The following is a 22,389-nucleotide window of genomic DNA, read 5'->3' as shown; positions in this document are numbered from 1 at the left end:
AGGAGACACCGGCTCGAGCCCTGGTTGGGAAGATCCCCTGGAGGAGGGCGTGGCAACCCACTCCAGTATTCTTGCCTGGAGAATCCCATGGACAGAGGAGCGTGGTGGGCTGCAGTCCATGGGGTCACAAAGAGTCGGACACGACTGAAGCGACTGAGCATGAGCGTAATGAATGGTCTTCTATCATCTGTGAAACAAGCAGTAAAGCTCACCTCCTGGGGTGGGGTGGGGGTGGGGTTTGGGTTTAAATAGAGGTTGTAGGTCATGCTCCTAGGGTTGTACCCAGCAAAGGATAAAGTTCCTTCCTCTTCTGTTTTCTTTGGTTGAAAAGGAATAAGTAAGTGTTGGCTGCTCAGTCGTGTCCGACTCTGTGCAACTCCATGGACTGTAGCCTGCCAGGCTCCTCCATCCATGGGATTTCCCAGGCAAGAATACTGGAGTGGGTTGCCATTTCCTTCTCCAGGGATTGAACTCGGGTCTCCTGCATCGCAGGCAGATTCTTTACCATCTGAGCCACCAGGGAAGCCTCCGACAAGGAGTAGCTTTGCCTCATTCACTCAGCCCCCCTCACTGTCTCCTTAAGGAACGCCCAGCCCCTGGCCTGTGCCCTGCAGGCTGGAAGCATCCTGGGACAGCGAGAGAGGGAGTGAGCGTCTCGTCACCCAGCCAGCGTGGCCGGCAAAATCTGCTCCTCTGTCAATACAGCCACAGGCACACATATGGCTGTGACAAGGACACATGTGGCAACATGCCTGAAAAGGCAGAAGGTAAATGCTAGTTTACACTCTTATTTCCATGAGATTAGGGGGAAGACACTGAGTCTTTGCTCTCTTGAATTTCTTCTGAGCTGAATTCCTACAGGCAAGATTTTTGTCAATGACCCAGAACTGCTTAAGCTTCCAAGAAGCCAAGCAACAAAACACAGCAAGAGCAGATAATAAAACCCGGGTAGCGGGGGTGGAGGAGGCAGTTAAGGGTCCCATTCACAGCGCTCCAAAAGGCAAGAGGGGCTTTCAGGAAAACAAAACCCAAGAGTTACCATGTCAGCACTACAGTTTCACAAACACCAGCCTCAACAGAAACCAGAAAATGGGAAACTGCTAGACAATCTGAAGTTTAAAGGAAAAGCCTATTTTTAAAAATGGAAAATAGATGAGAACTGCCAATACCTAGGGCACTCAGTTTTAGAATATCTTCCCAGGTGGCGCTAGTGGTAAAGAATCCACCTGCCAAGGCAAGACACCTGGGTTCGATCCCTGGGTTGGGAAGATCCCCTGGAGGAGGGCATGACAATCCACTCCAGTATTCCTGCCTGGAGAATCCCATAGACAGAGGAGCCTGGCGGGCTGCAGTCCATGGGGTTGCAAGAGTCAGACACGGTTGAAGCTATTTAGCAAGCACGCACATTGACATTGAATTTCTTATTAAATGTTTTTGTTATGAAGACACACTTAACAAGAGGCATAGATAGCTTGCTAACCTGGCCACTTCATAAGATTTTCTTGTTTGATAGATTTAAGAGATTTAAGGCACAGCCATAAATCTTTTCCAAACAAGGAGGATTATAAGCAAAGTAATTAGTTCATTAATTAATTAGACAAACAAACCAGCCATTGACAAGCCTAGGGAAATTCCTTCCACTGCTTTTTTTTTTTTTTCCTTTTTCCAGTTTAGGAGGGGAAAACCTGGGAAACAAACATGACCTACTACAGCTACAGTTCCTCATTTTATTTTTTTCCCCAAGCACCCACAAATCCAGGTCGCCCATTTGCTTCCAGGTCTTGCCCAAGTTTAAATCTCTTACCCAGTGCCGACCATCTGGAGCCCTCAGGGGGTTGCCACTGTGTCCTGCGTTTGCCCACAGATGCTGCTACACACCCCTCCCCCAGAGGCACCTGCCTGACCAGAGTGTCACAGTGGCTGCCAGGGCAAGACAGATATGTCGGAAAAGGCAAATATCTCCCGCTGTCCAGGAGGGGCTGGAGCAAGGCTCCTGAACAGCTCCAAGTGATTACAGACCTAAGACTCGAAGCTAATTAATGGAAACTGAAGTGAAGATGGTGACAGCTCAGAGCTAGAGTGTGAAGCTCATGTCATCTGGTGGAGAGAACCCAAGGAGAAATCTCCTAAGGGCAGGGCATTAAGGCTTGCACTTGATTTGCTTTGCAGACCTAACACATTTCTGTTGAAAACATGTCTTTACACCCTGGAGAGACTTCATAAGGTGCTGACCTGCTACTGATTCCGGCAATGCCTGCACCACAGCCCACAAAGTAACTCTTTGCTCACTGAATTCGGATCACCCAGCTGTCGTCATAGGGAGGGAGGTCCTTCAGTCCAACTAAACAAACCTATTTGTTGTCCAGCTTCAGGATCTCCGATCCTCACAAGCAATCATCTCCAGCATCAAATGCCCCTTTGTCCTCCACATCACACCATCAGGACTCTTTCCTCCTATAAAACACAGTTTAAACCACCCTCTCCCTTAATCCCATCTAAACGAACCCTCTCTAGCTCTCGCATCCACACAAGCAATACACTTAGCTCTTACTTCCCACTGACATAGATGTTTCTATAGCGAAAACATTAATCCAGAGACTTCCCTGGTGGTCCACTGGTGAAGAATCCACTTGCCAATGCAGGGGACATGGGTTTGGTGCCTAGTCCAGGAACTAAGATACCACATGCTGCAGGGCAGCTAAGCCCACATACCACAACTGCTGAGCCCGTGTGTTCTACAGCCCAAAAGAAGTCACTGCAAGGAGAAGGGTGCACACCGCAACTAGAAAACAGCCACAACTAGAGAAAGACTGCTTAGCAATGAAGAGCCAGCACAGCCAAAATCAATAAATAAAATTATAAACACAAACAAAACAACACAATCATCCAACTCATGCTTAATGTATAACTTTGGGCAATTTACTTCTTCTTTCCCGGCCACAGTTTTTTCACCAGCAGAAGGCAGATAACAGCAATACCTATATCAGAGAGTCGTTGTGAGAATTAAACATTTATCTTTAATGTGTGTATGTATGCAGACATACAGACTTAGGGCATGCAACGTGCTTAGCACAGTACTTTGGGTACATGGTAAGCACTCAGAAAGTGTCTATGCTTTCAACAGCATGACTGTTATTACTGTTACTCTGTCGCTCGTGCGCCCATTTGCATTGGTCTCCACCACTTGATTACTAAACTCTTGAGAAAAGGAGCTATTCTTACACACAGCCCAGAAAATGAGGACGTGACAGAAGTTCAGTAAGTGTTAACTGAACAACTAAGCAGCAGCTTGGCAAGGATTCAGGTATTTCAGACTCAACCTACACTGCTGATTACAAAAGCTCATTCCCATGTGTGAGTTTGGGCGAAAACAAGTACAATAGTATCTGACTATTTAAGGAGGACAGTGGTAAGATAAATAAATACTCCTGAATCTCCAGAGAAAGGAATTGTAAGAAGGCTTTGGAATAAGAAAAAGGATCTACGAGGGCCCCCAAACATCTCCAGAAGCATCCTGAAGATAAAGACTGAAGAAAAAGGGAGAAGGTGGCATGGAAGCCAGCCCAGCACTGCGCACAGGACAAAGCCCAGCCCCTCGTGCTGGGGGAAGGGCAAAGGGCACCTCCTGTGCAAGAGAAATACCATTCCTTGAGAGGCGTTTCCCAGGTGTAAGTTACCCCAGGTCTCATCCCTAACCCCAGCAGTATTCAGTTGTCCTGCCTGTGCAGAGAGACATCCACCTGAATTTACACAGAGAGTATTTCCACTCCATGTGCTAGACCGCCCTCTTCGTTTCTGCCTGCCTGCCACCTGCTTCGCTTCCACCTGCTTCACAGAGACTTCCTCTGTGACATCTCATGTCTCTCTTAATCTTCTGATACAGAATGTCCCAGGCCAAGGCAACCTCCCAAAACTATCCAGGCTCCTACTGACCTGCCCCCTATAGAGGAGGAGACTGTTTTGGAGAGGTTAGTCATTTTCCAAAAGTCACAAAAGTAGGGGCAAGAACTGAGCCAGAACCGAGACCTGGACTCTGTGACCAGTCCCCTCCTCCCAAAGCAATCTAGTTTCCAACTCTGCAGCACCCTGCCTGCTCACTGCTTCCATTCCCAGCCCTTCCCAGACTCAGAGATTGCTAAGTCATGAAGATAAACTGTGTTGTCAAGCAGGCCACTGAAACAGGCCTCCTTGCTCTGGGAGGACTAAATATATTTGGCTGTTTCTACTCCATGGTCACCCTGCTCTGCATCACACCAACTGCCGTTCACTCGTAGCAGTCCATGACATCACATCTCCCTAAGATTTCTGACTAATAAGCAAGTTAAATGGCTAATCAATAATATCATGAACTGATTTAAAACCTTTTTTACAGACAGATTTGGGTTGGCCAAAAAGTTCATTTGGGTTTCTCCATTAAAAAAATCCAAAGAATTTTTTTGGCCAACACAATACTTAATTCTTTCTTTTTTTTTTTTTTTTAAATGGGTTATATTTTGTTGGGGTCTTTTTCTCTCAGGCCATCACAATGCTAGTTCAGCAGGAAATGTCATACTTTGAATGCCAGAGGCACTAAAAAAATAATCTAAACTAAATTAGCTTTTTTACTCCTAACAACCGACTGGGAACAATAAAAGAATTCAAAGAAAGAAACGCATTTAGCACACTAGAAATCAACAGCTGCTTCTCAAATCAAAGTTACCTGGAAAAAGAAACTGCTTAGTAGGGAGAATAATTTACCTTCAACTAACCATGTCAAGCTAGGAAAAAAAACATCTTGCAAAATAGCCATTAAATTAATTTTTCTTTAGGTGGCTTGGGGATAAGAGAAGAAGGGATATAGTTCAGTTTTACTAAACTCCTAAGAAACTCTGATATACTGTACATGCTCCAGGCAAATGGCAAGCCGGGGGGAGGGAGATTCCCAGGAATCTGTGAATCATAACAGTTAGTCATCGTTCGGGAAACTTAGGAACCAGCTCCTATCAGTTAAGTGCATTATTATTTGCTAAGTGCCCAAGATATAAATTTCCCTGGAAACAATTGGTGAAGACACTACAGGCTATGCCCGGCCTCTTCACTGTCCTACTGTGTGGCCTGGCAGATTCAGGGTAATTTCATATCCTAGTATGAAGGAGAAGTGAATATATGTAATTAATATACACACAGGCACACTCATGCACACAGAACTCTGGGCTTCCCCGGTGGATCACTGGTGAAGGATCCACCTGCCAATGCAGGAGATGTGGCTTTGATCTTGCTGGGTTGGGAAGATCCCCTGGAGCAAGAAATGGAAACCAACTCCAGTATTCTTGTCTGGAAAGTTCCATGGACAGAGAAGCCTGGCTGGCTGCAGTTTCTGGGGTCGCAAAGAGTCTGATACAACTGATCACATGCACACAGACAGGCACGTGTATACATATTCCTAATCAGAGGTGGATCCAGTGTTTGGGGTCTGAAGCTGATAAAGTTAGATAAGGGACAGAGCACTGAATAGGGGCAGGAGTGGGTCTTTAAACAAAGAGTTCACAAAATTATCTGCATAAAATTCGACACTGGGCCTTAGAAGGGATCTGTACAAGTGAGAGGCTATGAAGTTGAAGTGGCATTAGCTTGCAGATGGCTGTGCCTGGTCTGTAACACACTCACGTGTATTTGAGCAACTCAGGGTGGGGATGCCTGTCAGAGGCCAAGATCTACATAGTTCACTACAGCCCTCTTGAGCATCAAGTGTATCGTAAATACTTCAGCACACATTTTTGCTGAGTTCAGGTGGCCACGGGAAAAATGTTTACACAGTGTGTTTTAGACAAGCTGCTAAGTGAATTCCAGTATGCAGCTTTACTACCGTGGCAAGAAAACCTGCCGTCCACAGTAATGGATTATGCAGCCATGCCTACAGTCTGGAAACTCACCTAAAGGTACCTGAGAGAGCACCTTGGACCAGAGTCACCGTGTAGCTAAACACAGAGGTTACAATTACATGTGGACAACGTGGGTTGGAACGGCGCCCCTGAAGTCAACGAGCTTAGGTTGGGGCTCAAGCGAAGCTGGGAAAAGGACAGTTTACAATACATGGTGTTTGCCACCACCCCGCACTGGGAACCCAGGGCAGGGAGAGTCCTCTATTGCATCTTATTTATGGCTGGAGAAAATGAGAACAGAGAAAAACTCTGAGCACCTCAACATGAAATCAATCCATAGAGCTCTTTTTCACCATAAGAAAAACATGTACCCTGAAAGAAGATTCGAGAATCACAGGCTTCTGGGATTTGAGGCAAATGTCCACCTTAGGCCAGCAGAAGGTCATTCCTGTTCCATTAACTTTCAGGAAGTAGATTAGCCCCTTCCGGGCTTTCTTTATTCAGGCTCTCAGAGCTCCAGGGTGCCAGTGGAGTGTCGCTGAGATCAGCAGTGGTGGCTAGAATAGAAATCTGAAAATAACACAATCGCTCCGCCACGCCAACTCACTACTTTTAATTGCGGCTCATTAAAGATGTAAATAGAAGAAGAATTATGTTCACCTCTACCACAATCTCATCGCTGCAGTAAAATGACACTGCTTCTGCCTCTATGCAAAAAGGAATGCTTCTACTTTGCGTAATTATCACCGCAAGTGGAAGGCAATGATTCACCAATTTTCCAACAGCAGTGTGATTCACATGTTTCTGCTTGTTGTTTGACAGAGGCAGGTAGACAGAATGATTCATTTAAAAATCGCCCAAAAGAAGAAGAAAAGGCACGTCCGTCAAAAGATGGAATCTAAAAAATTCTGAACTCTTCTTAGTAGGTACTACAGAAATGCAAGCCTGCTTGAGGAAATTCTGCAAAGAATTTAAGCCAAAAGAGGGCTAAAACCAAAGCGAGGAAGAATCAAGAGGGAATGTGAAACTAACTACCCAACAGGAATCAGAATTTTGTCTTAGAAATGTTATTTTCTGCTGTGGCTCAGATCATGAACTCCTTATTGCCAAATTCAGACTTAAATTGAAGAAAGTAGGGAAAACCACTAGACCGTTCAGGTACGACCTAAATCAAATCCCTTATGATTATACAGTGGAAGTGAGAAATAGATTTAAGGGACTAGATCTAATAGATAGAGCGCCTGATGAACTATGGACTGAGGTTAGTGACAATGTACAGGAGACAGGGATCAAGACCATCCCCATGGAAAAGAAATGCAAAAAAGCAAAATGGCTGTCTGAGGAGGCCTTACAAATAGCTGTGAGAAGAAGAGAAGCGAAAAGCAAAGGAGAAAAGGAAAGATATAAGCATCTGAATCCAGAGTTCCAAAGAATAGCAAGAAGAGATAAGAAAGCCTTCCTCAGTGATCAATGCAAAGAAATAGAGGGAAACAACAGAATGGTAAAGACTAGAGATCTCTTCAAGAAAATTAGAGATACCAAGGGAACATTTCATGCAAAGATGGGTTCAATAAAGGACAGAAATGGTATGGACCTAACAGAAGCAGAAGATATTAAGAAGAGGTGGCAAGAATACACAGAAGAACTGTACAAAAAACATCTTTAGGACCAAGATAATCATGATGGTGTAATCACTCACCTAGAGCCAGACATCCTGGAATGTGAAGTCAAGTGGGCCTTAGAAAGCATCACTACGAACAAAGCTAGTGGAGGTGGTAGAATTCCGGTTGAGCTCTTTCAAATCCTGGAAGATGATGCTGTGAAAGTGTTGCATGCAATATGCCAGCAAATTTGGAAAACTCAGCAGTGGCCACAGGACTGGAAAAGGTCCATTTTCATTCCAATCCCAAAGAAAGGCAATGCCAAAGAATGCTCAAACTACCACACAATTGCACTCATCTCACACGCTAGTAAAGTAATACTCAACATTCTCCAAGCCAGGCTTCAGCAATACGTGGACTGTGAACTTCCAGATGTTCAAGCTGGTCTTAGGAAAGGCAGAGGAACCAGAGATCAAATTGCCAACATCCACTGGATCATGGAAAAAGCAAGAGAGTTCCAGAAGAGCATCTATTTCTGCTTTATTGACTATGCCAAAGCCTTTGACTGTGTGGATCACAATAAACTGTGGAAAATTCTGAAAGAGATGGGAATACCAGACCACCTGATCTGCCTCTTGAGAAATTTGTATGCAGGTCAGGAAGCAACAGTTAGAACTGGACATGGAACAACAGACTGGTTCCAAATAGGAAAAGGAGTACATCAAGGCTGTATATTGTCACCCTGCTTATTTAACTTCTATGCAGAGTACATGAGAAACGCTGGGCTGGAAGAAGCACAAGCTGGAATCAAGATTGCTGGGAGAAATATCAATAACCTCCGATATGCAGATGACACCACCCTTATGGCAGAAAGTGAAGAGGAACTCAAAAGCCTCTTGATGAAAGTGAAAGTGGAGAGTGAAAAAGTGGGCTTAAAACTCAACATTCAGAAAACGAAGATCATGGCATCCGGTCCCATCACTTCATGGGAAATAGATGGGGAAACAGTGGCTGACTTTATTTTTGTGGGCTCCAAAATCACTGCAGATGGTGACTGCAGCCATGAAATTAAAAGACGCTTACTCCTTGGAAGGAAAGTTATGACCAACCTAGACAGCATATTCAAAAGCAGAGACATTACCTTGCCTTCAATGGTCCGTCTAGTCAAGGCTATGGTTTTTCCAGTGGTCATGTATGGATGTGACTGTGAAGAAAGCTGAGTGCTGAAGAATTGATGCTTTTGAACTGTGGTGTTGGAGGAGACTCTTGAGAGTCCCTTGGACTGCAAGGAGATCCAACCAGTCCATCCTAAAGGAGATCAGTCCTGGGTGTTCATTGGAAGGAATGATGCTAAAGCTGAAACTCCAGTACTTTGGCCACCTCATCCGAAGAGTTGATTCATTGGAAAAGACTCTGATGCTGGGAGGGATTGGGGGCAGGAGGAGAATGAGAACAGAGGATGAGATGGCTGGATGGCATCACCAACTTGATGGACGTGAGTTTGAGTGAACTCCGGGAGTTGGTGATGGACAGGGAGGCCTGGCGTGCTGCGATTCATGGGATCGTAAAGAGTCGGACACGACTGAGCAAATGAACTGAAGTGAACTAATGAGAAAAACAGTTTCCCGTATCTTCTTTTACCCATATTCTCATAGGACCTAGTTTGTGAAATTAGAATGAGAATTATATCTTGTGGATGATTATTGATACAATATAATAGTGAAAACAAATACACAGAAAAGTATGCTTGAAATATTGTGTTAAAAATTAACCTAAGGGCCAGACACAAAAGGACAAATATCATATGATTCCAGGTAGAAGTGGTACCCAAAGTCGGCCAACTCAGAGGCAGAATGTAGAGTAGAGGGCACTAGGACCTGGGAGAGGAAGGAACAGGGAGTTCGTGGTTAATAGGTACATAGTTTCTTTTTGGGAAGAGCTCTGGAAATGAACAGTGCTGATGGCTGCACAATATTGTGAATGTACTTAATACCACTGCATTGTTACACTTAAAATTGGTTAAAGTGGCCAATTTTATGTTACATATACTTACTGCAATTAAATGTATATATGTGTGTGTGTGTGTGCACTAAGCTGCTTCAGTCGTGTCCAACTCTGTGCAACGCTATGGACTGTAGCCAGGCTCCTCTGTCCACGGGATTCTGCAGGCATGAATACTGGAATGGGTTGCCATGCCCTCCTCCAGGGATCTTCCCAACCCAGGAATCAAACCCACCTTTCTTAACTCTCTCTTGCATGGCAGATGGGTTCTTTACGACGACTGCCACCCGGGAAGCCCCTTATATCTATATCTATATCTATATATAGTATATTTAAGCATAAAATTCAGGACACATGCGGGATTGATGGCTGGGCTCCCAGGAGACAGTGCTGTTGGTTCCCTGACTCTCTCACGTGGATGAGGGCAGGACAGGCAAGGGAAGGGATGAGGCCAGTGTGGATACTCACCAGGAAACGGAGAAACGTCTACTCCTGCAAAGAAGGGGACAGCCACAGCTGAGCTAAGCCTCTGAACATCGGCACCGGCACGGAAGCTAAGCATTCAGAAGTCCTGATTTAAATGCATTAAGCAGATCTGATCTTTTGCAGGCTCTTACTCAATTTCATAGAGCAGAAAAGCACTCCAAAATTTGTCAAGTTAATAAATACGGATTTGGGTTGAATTTGCACAATATGCGCTTGTAGGTTCACTGGCCATGACCTTTGATGATCAGAATTGAACTTCCCCTTTCACTAAATGTCACTCCAAGTTTCAGACAGATTTGGAAGCGAATGCCGCTCTGTGCCCATTACTAAGTGTTTTTTAGTATCATAAATTTGGTTTCAATCAGGCAGAAGAAACAAAGCATTTAGCGTTCCTGCAATGTACTCACTCTCAAACTCTATTTTACAATGGAGAGCAAGTTCTGTCTACATGACCGCCCAACACAGGGCACAAGGCCCTTACACAAGTGGCTAATTTGATGACCTCCCAGAAATGGCCACCTGCCAGCAGTATCGTTGAAAAAGGATGCTGGTCCTGAAGACAGTTGAAAATAATCCCTTTCTCATCAACTCCAACCAAGTAGCTTAGGTCCTTGGAGGGCTCTAGTTTCTCTCAAAGCAGCAGAGTGCAAGCCAAGTGCCCTTAAACCAGTGGAAGAAACCACGCGAGTGGAGATTGGAAATCAGAAGTGTTCGAAAGAGGTAGGGGGTGATGGCAGGGTACAGGCAGGGGTTCGGGGAGAGACCAGGGTTGGAATCCTAGCTTTATTCCTATAAGCCCATGTGATACCCTTCAACACCAATAACCTCATCCTTTATAATAACATATCATTTGAATGTAAAAGTCACACCATTGTCCTTCATTGTGTGTGTGTGTGTGTGTGTGTGTGAGGGTCAGATGAGATGAAATAGGTACACACACAAAGAAATTGATATATAAAGTATTCTTAAATTAATTTTCTCCTTAAAGGGGAAAATGTACAAAATGTGTCTCCCAGGTTTTGCTGAGGAAGCTTTTAAAGAGAGTCAACCAGTATTTATGGAATATCCACCATTTTAAAGTGTTAATGCTATTGCTTACAAGCAACACAGGGAGATGTAAATTATGTCTTTAATTTTGAGAAAATTCGAGTCTAACAGCAGATAAGTAAATCTCGGCTAAGTCTGATCACAACCCTCTCCCATCCCCAAACCTTCAGTGGCTCTCCACCACTTCAGAAAATATTCTGACCTTAATATGAGAGTAATTCAATACTTCATCTGTAAAATGGGGATACCTACGTTGCAGGGAATTGCAATCAGAGCTAATTTATATAAAGCACCAATTGCACAGGCTGGTGTAAGGTGGCTATGCAATCAGTAATTCACATTAATTAGTATCATCATCATCATTATTAAATCAGTCTCCTTCCTCCCAAGCTCTCATTATTCCACCTCACACACCTTACCCTGGACCCAAACCAGTCCCTGGGGTTCCTTCGGCACCCAATGCCCGTCCCTTCTCACCTCTGCCACGTGGGATCCTAGCTCGTTTCCATGCTGGGCTCAGAACGCCTTCTCCAGATCGTCACCGCCAGCAAGGAGACCAAGCCTCTCACTTCTCTGTTTTCTCACAGCATTTCCTCACCTTCCCTAACTGAACTCACTCATAGTTTCCCCCTCCATAACTGACTGTAAATTCATAAACTCAGTTTGAAGGAAGGCAAAGGTTGGAAAAGTTTGATTACCAAATGAGGACCAGTCCAACTGAATACCATGACAGTAACATGATAACATTGTTGTTGAGTCACTAAGTCATCTCCAACTCTTTGTGACCCCGTGGACTGTAGCCCTCCAGGCCACTCTGTCCATGGAATTCTCCAGGCAAGAAGACTGAAGAGGGTTGCCATTTCCTTCTCCAGGAGATGTTCCCCACCCAGGGATCGAACCCGCATCTCCTGCATTGGCAAGCAGATTCTGTACCACTGAGCCACCAATGAAGCCTGGCAGGACAATAACAGCTAACATTTTGTTACAGCTTTAACTTTTCATTTCATTCTCACAAGTGATAGATGCTGCTTAATTTCTCCTAGTCCATGGATGGATGAACCAAGACCCAAGAAGGTTAAGTAACTTGGTAAACATGACAGAGCTAGTTAGGGGCAGGTTTGCATTCAGACTCGGGAAGTTTGCCTCAAGAACCTATGCTCTTATGCTGAGTGACATTGTTTTCCAATAGCATTATAGCAATTTATTATGTCCTATTTTAAAAAACCTCTAAGGACCATAATCAGTTCTCTCAGGGCTGGGTTTTAAAACTTTAGATCCATCAAGGTGTCCTATTCTGCATTCAGATCCTTAAAGTCTCAGAAAAGGACTTCCTAATTGGGCTCCTCTAGCTTGCAAACTCCTCTGCGTGCACTCACCAACACTAAACAGCCTCCAGGAACTACAGCCATAGGATCAGCCCATGGACCCACATACGTGGTCTGCAGAGGGCAGTTCAAGATAAGCACCTACTACCCCGAGTAGCATCTGAAGCTGTAATGAAACTTACAGATGTCTATTGCCTGCTGGAGGTTTTGTCATGAGGTAGTTAGGATGCTTTCGAGGACTGGCTCTCACAAAAGGGCAATTCGACAGTCAGTACCTCCTGCTAAATGAACTGGAGCAGTCACCGGGCAAGGCCGCAGCCCCGCGGACAGTGCAGCAGAGGATAACTAACAGTGTGCATTCATCCACCTAAGCCCTGGTCTATTTCTTAACGCATCTTCTAGAGAGCCGAAGGGCCTGGCTTTCACATGAACGCGAGGCACAGGACAGGAAAAGAGGAAAATTCAGCAAAGGTTCTTCACTGTGGCAAGCCAAGATCAACTCACATGCAAGGCTGAGAAGCGATGTGGTATTTAACGCATCTCATCAGTAGTCAGTGTTGTTGACTGGCCAATTTCTTAAAATCTGCTCATCTAACAATGGCTCAACTTTTGGCGTAATTTTATACACAAGAAAACTGAAAGCTGGGTAAGAATAGCATGCAAAGGAAAAAAAAAAACTGGCAAACCTCAGTCTTGCTGAAGAACTCGTTAATTCTAATAGTTTGTCTCTAGATCCTCTTGGACTTTTATGTAGACAGCTATATCACTTATTCAATATTAATAAAAATATTTTGGTTCCTTTTTTAAAAAAAAACCTGGCAAACCTCAAATTGAAATTCTCTATTCCCAGCTTACTGACTCTAACTAAAACATTAATAGGAAAAATGATATGTTATAAAATAATATACAGTATTAAACATTCTTACCCCGATGACAAAATATTCTTTAAAAAATGTGTAACATGCCTCACACATTCATCTCCAACAAATCCCATTCTGAATTCCTTGCAAACAAGTGCCAATGATGATGTTTTTAGTGGCATTTTTAACACGTGACACTAAAAAAACCATCCTACTCCCCCATTTGAAAAGGAAATTTTGAGGATGCCAAATTAATTCTGAAGATGACTTTTCATTCTATTTAAGCCAAGATATTTTTTTCTCCTTTGATATTGTAACCAAATAGAATTCTTAGAAATGAAAAAATAGTAACAAGTATATTTCCAGAGCAGAATAGCCTTTCAGAATCGAAAACGTTACATCAATGCTTTCCTGCTATCCACTCTTGACTTTTTAAATTCCCTTAGGAAAAAATACCACCTATTCATACTACGTTGCCAGCACTGGATGTGTTATTTCTTTGGATTTATGATTTGGCTGCTATGATTTTTCATGACATAATATAGTTTTTTTTTTTTAAAGCAATTTCTAGTAACTTCACTGATATGGCTACTGAGAAGCTGACATGATCCTCCCTGATGTTAGAATTTTCAAATACCAAAGATCCACCCTATTTCTTTAGTGAAAATGGTCTGATGCTGAATCCAACAACTTTTGTAAAAACTATTTAACCAAAACATTTCCTTTATATCATTTCTATAACAAGGTAATTAGCACTGAGCTTATCTGAAAAATGTTACATCTCCCCTGAAGGATTACTTGTATATTCATAAATGAATTCTTTCCTTTCTTCTCACCTTCCATAAATATGTACGGAGCTAAATTATGTGGCGGAATGGGCTTAATACTTGGAATACAAGGTTTAAAATAAACCAATCTCTGCCGTCATGAGCCACCCACAGAGACAACTTTGTAAACAAAGAATTGCAGTACATAGAGCAGGAAAAGGGGACATTTCTATTTGGCCTCAATGAAAGAGGAGTCCACTGGGTACAGAAACAGAATCTCACACCGAAGAATCAACGTGAAGAAAGGCATGATTATTAAAATACACAGTATGTTCAGAGTAGAAGGAAGTGTGTGGAGAGATGCGAGGGGTGGCAGATGAGGTTTAAACACCAAGCTGATAACGAGTTCCTAGGGGGTCTCAAATATCATGCGACGAAATTCACTTTATCTCATAGGGAAGAAAAAAGCTAATGAAAACGCTTTAAATTTTTCCTTGCATTTCATCCTACTCATTCATTACTATGAAAAATACCAAGAGAGATATTTTTAAAAAAAGAAGTACCAATCACTCTCACGCTGCAAACATCTTTCCTGTTTGCTTTATTCACGTCTACTCTTTGCTGACAGGCACCCATTCCCATCATGACTTTGTGACCAATACGTGTATGCAATTTTGAATTATGAATTTTACACTTAACATTGTATTAGAAACAGTCTTCTGTACTTCCACACACTGTCAAGGGTTTTCAGGAATAATTCAATCAGATCCTTTTCTTTAAGAAGGTAATTTTCAAAATAGTAGGATGAATGGGATAGAGAAAGGAAAGACTGGAGGCAAGAATACTCTTTGGGGGCTCTCCCGGTGGTCCAGTGGTTAAGAATCCGCCTTGCCATGCAAGGGACATTGGTTTAATCCCTGGTCTGGGAAGATCCCACATGCTATGGAGCGACTAGGCCCACCCACCCCAACTACTGAGTCCACACGCTGCAACTACCGAAGCCTGAGTGCCTAGAGCCTGTGCTGCAGCACAAGAAAAGCCACTGCAATAAGTCCATGCATGGCAACCAGAGAGTAGCCCCTGCTCACAGCAACTGGAGAAAGTCCATGCACAGCAACAAAGACCCAGCACAGCTAAAAAGTAAAATAAACCTTAAAAAAAAAAAAAAGGCAGACTACTCTTTGGAAGTAGCTGCCCTAGTCCAGGCAAGTGATGCTAACAGCCTGAAAGAGAACTTGGGTGAGGAAAGGAGAAGAGTGGATAGTCTGAAATCTATTTAAGAGGCAAAAACTACATGTGGTCAAGAGATGACATACAGGAAGAGGAGGAGGTGACCAGCCTCGGTGACTAGCTGGCTGGTGACCTTGTTTCTCTAAACAAGGAACCCATAAAGGGAGACAGGAGAGTGAAGGTACACGTTTAGCCTCAAGGTGAAGACACCTTTGGAATATTCAAATCAGAGCCATCTGGGAGGAAGTCAGAAGCCAGTGACCTTAAACTCTGCGGAGAAAGGGGAACAGTGTTAGTCATTTGAGCGGAGCTGATAATGATGCCACGAAGCAGTGAAGCCTTCAGGGCGCGCGTGTGCAGGAACCAACATGGGTGAGTTTCAGTTTTCACTCCAACAGTGTGCAAACGCGGCTGTTAATTCTAACTTCTTTTGAGGCAGAGCAAACACCTCCCTTCAAAGCTCTCAAACTGTCACCAAGGAAGGGTACCTTTCACGGCAATCAATGTGGGCTTTGATGACGCCTATTACAAGACAATTCACTGCGTTTCCTGAACTGGTGTGGTTTCACTCACAGTTAGACCAAACCACACAGCCGCTCTGAAGGGCTGATGTAATTATTAGCCCGTGATGGTATCTGGAGAAGAGCGAGCTGTAACACATCTCACCCAAGGCATGCTTGGTGCTGCTTTACCGCCCAGCGTCTCAGGGACGTGGAAGGTAACTAACTCCTCTGAACTAGAATGTATTCGGAGAGCTCTCCGACCATAGTCTTCAAGGAGGCTGCTGAGCTTGCTCTTTTCTTCCATCGGCTTTCCAGAAGCAGGGCCTAGGTGGCCATTCAGAACCCCTGCAATTCTCAAGGCTGCCTGTGCTAAACAGCACAAGTGACATAGTTTCTAACTAGACAGATCTCCTTTAAAAGCAGTTTTTTCTCTTTTCAAACTGTGGACAGCTACTTAAAAGGAAATATTCCAGGCACCGCTAAAGACCTCCCAAACAGCAATGCCAGCACCTGGTATTTCGTGAAAATCACACACTTTATCATTTCTTTAATTTTCTCCCCGGTTATTGCTTAAAGCCTTTAACAAAGGCTCGAAGATGCTTATATCAGTAACTTAAATCTGGAAGAAGTCACACAGAGGAAAATCGAGTCAATTCTCCACGAAGCACATATTAAAAAGCCTCTTTTGCCCTTAACACCGCTTTGGAAACCCATGCGTTTCTTTCCTTCCCTTAGCTGAGAATCTGATAAAAAGCCCCATCTACTCTGGTCCACTCTCTGCTTACCAAACCCCCAGCAGATGAGGTTAGGTGGAGACCAGGAAGAAGATGCTTTCCTGTCACCAGGCTCAAATGTGCTCTTAACACAAGCTTAATTCAGCTTTGGCGCAACTGTGCTAAGAAAAAAACAGAGACAAAGCAAGAGTCAAAAGAAAGGCTGCAGAAAGCGTCTGGTGCCGTGGTTATCCCGGCAGCTAATGAATTTCCTGATTCCCCTACTTGTTCCCTCCTCGGCCAGCCAGGCTTCTGCGAGTCCTTCGGTTTAGTTTTTGGCTTGAACTAGCTGTCAGGTGTTCTGCCGGTTGTGGATCCTCCAGCAAAGCCCTTCGGGAGACGCACCAGAAGCAAACACCACATCTCTTCTGGATCATCCAAGGCCGGGCTGGATGTGGAAGAGGGAAGGAGAGGGCCAAGCATCACCATTGCCATCTGTCAACGTGACAGTCAGATCCTGAATCTGCCACCACCACTGCGGGGGCTTTGACGCGTGTCCACTGCAGCTCAGCTTTTTCCCTTCCAGCAATGGGACCACTCTCCTGCCACCCAAATGGACAACCTGCGAGGCTAACAGCTGAAAGTAACAGCATTAAACGAACGGCCACAGGCAGCCGAGGAGGCCCTGGGAGCCAAGGATACAGCATCCAAATCACCACAGCACCGCGCCATCCTCCCATCCTTCCCCCCGTGGGCTCCATCGAGTCCTGCGCCCACAGCTAATGTTTCTGCTCTGCTAGACGTGGGCTTAGGGCTCCTGCCATTACCAGGGAACAGTCAAGAGTCAATGGTAACACAGCAAGAGACATAACCAGAAGGTTTCTAAAGGAGCCGCTGACCTAGGGGAACATTTCACACATTTAGATACAAAAAGGGGTTTCTCAGGGGTTCAGAGAATACGCTGACTCCACATCCTGATAAGGTCGGGAGATAGAAGAGCGATTGTAACCCTCATGGTTTGACACTGCTCAGATCAACAAGGAAGTATTTCCTGGGCACATTAAATTGTGCTCAGATCTGGACCCTCTGCTGTGGGCAAGGAGACCAAGAAGAGGATGAAGAAGTAGCCTCAGAGAGTTACTCGCACACCTCAGTGCGGAAGAGCTCTCTGTGAGGAGTTTCCTGGGCTTAGCACCCTCAGAAATTGTGACTCATCGAGCCCAGTGTTGCTAAATCTGCAGCTTTAATACACACGTCCTAGCGATTCTGCTGGAGGGGGTGCTGGGCTTGGACCACCTTTGAGAACCACAGGGCTATGACCTGATTCCTGTCCTCAAGTCTACAATGCACAAAGTGGTGCACAGCCAAGGATTTTTTTAATTTTTTTTTTTTTTTAAGATGCAGGCTGTCATTGGTACAGGAGTTCATAAGGAGAAGCCAGTCGTTAGGTCCTGAGGATTCAGGGCAGACTTTGTGAGTGTGAGCCAGGCTTGGCGGTCAGGAAGGACTTCGATAGAAAGAGACAGCCCCATGCAATCATCTTAAACCAATCTCTCTGTTCAGAATAAGGCATAACAGAAGATGGAGACGGGGCTACAAGGCCACCACTGAACAGGTAGAGAGGCTTTGTACATCGACTGCAGGGAGGAGATGGTCACCAGGAAAATCATAAAACTGGCATCTCCAGATAACACTGTGTTTGCATTTTTTCATTCTGCCACATTCGTGTGGTTTCCTGCACTTCATAATTTAACATTTGTAAGAGGAAAAAAAAATTGCTGTTATGAAACCCAAATAATGCACCACTCTGAGGCTGACAGCGAGCCAGCTGCTAACAAGAGTGACATATGAACATCATTTAACGTGTCATTCACAGCTCTGCTTCAGAATAAGGGACACTGAGTAAGAAAGAGAAATCATAAATTCCATTCAACGTGAAACAAAGTTTGGGGCTCTGAGGGGTTAAAGGGCTGGCAGAAAACCCATGACACAGCGACAGCGGGCACAGAGAAAGAAGAAGTTAGATCCCCAAGAGAAAAATAGAGGACAAGAATTCAAAAGCAACCTATCTCGTTTATTCTAATGTTATATTCATAGAGCACTACACCATGTTTTCTTTAATGCTGCAAGGGAATAAATCACGAGCCGGAACTGCAAAGCCTGCTTGTCCAAAGGGCTGTGTCACCAAACAGAAGGAAGGAGCAACCCCAGGTGCCTGCACCCTTTTCTTCACAGCGGTTAGTCCAGTGAGCCCCCTGCCAATGATGACTTGCCAAGGGCACACCATAAATTCAGAGAAGCAAGAATCAAAAGGTATAATTATTTCATTAACTTCATTAGAATGAACTGTGGAATTTCACATTTGCAAGCCACCCTGGACATCCTCAAGACGGTGGTGTTTTTACAGGTGACTCATTCCAAGAGGGTGGATAAGTTGTCCAAGGTCAAGATATGTGAGCAGAACTGGGCTTCCATCTGAGGCCTTTGTTTCCAAGAAATACACTGAAGCAGGCTGATAAAACTTCCTTGGAAGTCCACATTATTTTGGTGTTGAGTTTGGAATTTATTATTTATTTATAGCTTGGCACATTTGCATTCCACCCCTCTCCCCTCTCAAACCAAGACTGTTGTTCCAGGACACCATGGTTAGTTAAAAGGTTCACAATAGGGACTTCCCTGGTTGCTCAGTGGTTAAGAATCCACTTTCCGTGCAGGGGATGCAGACTTGATCCCTGGTCAGAGGACTAAGATCCCACATGCTGCTAGAGCAACTAAGTCCTTGTGCTACAACTACTGAGCCAACGCAAGACACTGCACGACACAACAAGGACCCCACATGCCACAACTGAGACCGATGCAGCCAAATAAATAAATGAATAAATATTTTTTAAAAAGGTTCACAATAGATCCTGTTGAATAGGCTCTGGAAACTCGCAGTGCCTCTCACCTTGCTCATCCCAATACTTCACTTAAAGGATAACAAATGTGCCCCTAGACTGAATCTACTGTCTCTCATGTGATTAACCCAATATTCTCTCCACTGAAATGCAATACACGGAAGATGAAGTTTGTTGCCTATGTGTTTAGTTCGGTTCTTTCTAGTCTTTCCTAACCACCAATGCATTCCGCTCAAATCCTACTCTTCTGCAAATTTCAGAAATGAACACGCTAAGTCACTTTCATTGTTCTTTCAGCTCTCCAGCACTTGATCAACATTTCCTCAACATCCTGTTGCTTGGGTTGAATAAGATGTCCTGGGACACCAAACCAACGATGATGGATGAAATTTACAGCTGATGGATGCCAAGCCCTTCAGATGACTTACCCAAGACCATTTGTGTTTCAGGATCGTTCGTGCAGGCTGAGGTCTCCTCCTCCTCTCTTGTTCATGGTCTGTAGCAGCACTGCTTGGGAGGCCTCGACATAAGCTCTTTCATTTTGCTCCAGACTGCTGCAGTAAAACAAAACACAACACCAAGTCAGAATGAAAAATAAATGCCACTTCAAGCAGTTCGTTGATATTCAGGGGGAAATCCCTGGCCTTTCTCAGATGTATATTTTATAACCTCAAACAAGCATGTTAATTACCAGAACGAATCTATCACACAACTGATCTCCATATGGTACTTTGAAATGCCGGTGATGGGGAGGGGAGGGGAGTACAAAAAAAGACAACAAAACCCCTACTAGATAGGTGCTGCATCTCAGGACACTTACCGCTGATACTGCGCTTGCAAGATTTCAAGTTTACTAACTGAAATAAGAAATTAAAGAAGAATTCATGATGTTGAAACAGAGATGCTGACGTGCAGTTCTCGAGGGCAGAAAGTGGAGAAAGTTATGTTTTGAATTAAAATTCATCTGATTCTGCCCATGAAAGACTCAAATTGAAGGAGCTAATATTAGTAGTTTTCAACGAAGGATTACTAGGATTGAACAGAAATGGCAAAGTGTGAGAGAGAGGACATTTTCCATTTTGCGCTCCAAACAGGTAATTGATGGGCTTTCGTTCTGACTTGGTCTATCTTGATAAATAACCTTCTCCACCCAAGCTGGAAAGCGGCATTTACTTCACACACTGAATATGTAATGAATGGGTAAAATATGCATGCCTCTTAACCCCCACTCAGAGCAGCTGATAAAGCCCACACATTAGAACTGTGTGTGACAAGTCGCTCTGAAAAGTTCTCCACTGGGCTGTGAGCTTCCAAGGCTCACTGCTCACAGGGTGCTGTTCGGGCTTCTTCAGATGCTTAGTCAAACCACCACACCACCCCCTACCCCCCGCCATTGTTTGTTCTTTGACAATGGCCATTTGAGAGCCTGGAAACGATCCTCAAAAGATGTCTGCACCCTTTCTGAGCCTTTTCTGAGCTCTTCCGCATCTATTCTGAAAGCCCATTGGAAGGCTGTCACCCCGTTCTCTAACTATGGTGACTGCACCCCACTTGTAACTGGAAACCCTCTATGAATCTCCAAAGGTCCTGAATCAAGGAACTCACCATGCACTGACCCAGTTGTAAGAGACAGCATATACTTTCTGCACCTCCCTAGGCTGCTGTGTGAATAATCAATTCCTTGAAAGCCTTCTGAAGCTATTACTTTATAGAATACTCAATGTTTTTTTAAGAGGACTTGGGTGGGGGGTGTGGACTGCTGGTTCAATTCATGTTGGCACTTCAACATTTTGAGGAGGAGGAGAAAGCCACTTTGGTTAATGTTTAAACAAGCGAGTTGAGTGTAAGGCCATTAGATTTTCAGTCTAGCTGGAAGAGCAAATGCCTGAAAATGGCCAAGGCTCTTTTATTTTTCTTGATGCTATCAATTCCCACTGAAAGTGAGGTTGTAACAATTTTATTAGTTTTCTGAGCAGTTTTCATGAAATGTAACTCAGCTCCCACTCAAATGTGTAACAGTAACATATTGATACAAATCAACACGAGCCAGGAAGTTCAAAGCATGACAAACTGTCTTCAGTTTACCGATTTGGTAAAAACAGAATTTGGAAGACAGGAGGATTTAAGCAAGCCCACTGAGAGTTACTGGCTGGTATCAATCTTCTTTTACTAAAAATAAACTGCTGCAATTCTCTTGTTACCAGCTTTATGTACTGGTATTTTAGAACTAGAAGTGTCTTTGTCATCTAGTCCAAGATTCTTCTGCAAATAAAGCTGCTGGCCCAGAGAAGGTGAAGAGCCTCTTAAAGTCACACAGCAAGTTTATCTCTGCCTTGACTAGACTCTGGGTTTAATCACTCATGCCCTCTGACTCTTAATGGGCATAATAATGTCACTGAGTACAATGTAATGTGTTGATTTGAAAAGTTTACCAGAAGCACAACACTTTCTCATAATATTCTTTCTCTTTTTCTGTTTTATTTCTGTGTAAAGAAATTCATTTCTGGATTATATTCTTGTCACCAAGCAGAGCCAAGTGATCTGGGAGAGGAGATAATGTCTCCATTATTAGCTCAGGGCCCTATCTCTGGCTTCAAAAACCAGGTGTTCAGAGGAGTAAGGTTTAGACTATTTGCAGAGGAGAAAAAAGAAAAAAGGACTCATCTGAGTGACAAGATTTTCCATTCTTATCTCTGTAGATGTGAAGAACTTGGAAGTGATTCATTTTGTGTTTTATAGCTGACCCTCAATTACACATAGTGTAACAAGCATGAAACCATTTATATCAAAAGAAAACCACTGAAAATTCTACACACCTCCTTTTAAGCAAGAATTGTAATATACTTTCCTCCTTCAGCAAAACTTTTCAGCAGTGCTGCTGCTGCTGCTAAGTCGCTTCAGTTGTGTCCAACTCTGTGCGACCCCAGAGACACCAGCCCACCAGACACCTCCGTCCCTGGGATTCTCCAAGCAGGAATACTGTGCTGCTAATCACCCACAAAACAAACTGGCTTGAGTTTAATCTCCTTTGCCTGCCCATTCTTGCTTGCCGGTTGAAGTTATAAATAGAGATAAGACCAAAAGTCCAGAAAGACGAA

At 44.0% G+C, this 22,389-nt stretch overlaps 1 protein-coding gene across 11 annotated transcripts in view; it reads right to left on the bottom strand.

Annotated features, from left to right (window-relative positions):
• Nucleotides 1-22,389, bottom strand: part of ATXN1 (ataxin 1) — a 414,527-nt gene that overhangs the window by 285,735 nt on the left and 106,403 nt on the right. For all 11 annotated transcript variants that reach the window (XM_027525447.1, XM_027525448.1, XM_027525449.1 and 8 more), the window contains one exon: nucleotides 19,720-19,845. The gene's annotated coding sequence lies outside the window, so the exon portion shown is untranslated. The remainder of the gene's footprint in view (nucleotides 1-19,719; nucleotides 19,846-22,389) is intronic.

Source organism: Bos indicus x Bos taurus, chromosome 23 (assembly GCF_003369695.1).
Source record: "Bos indicus x Bos taurus breed Angus x Brahman F1 hybrid chromosome 23, Bos_hybrid_MaternalHap_v2.0, whole genome shotgun sequence".
Classification (NCBI taxonomy): Eukaryota; Metazoa; Chordata; class Mammalia; order Artiodactyla; family Bovidae; genus Bos; species Bos indicus x Bos taurus.
The sequence above is the reverse complement of the archived record's forward strand: the minus strand, read 5'-3'. Positions and strand labels throughout refer to the sequence as shown.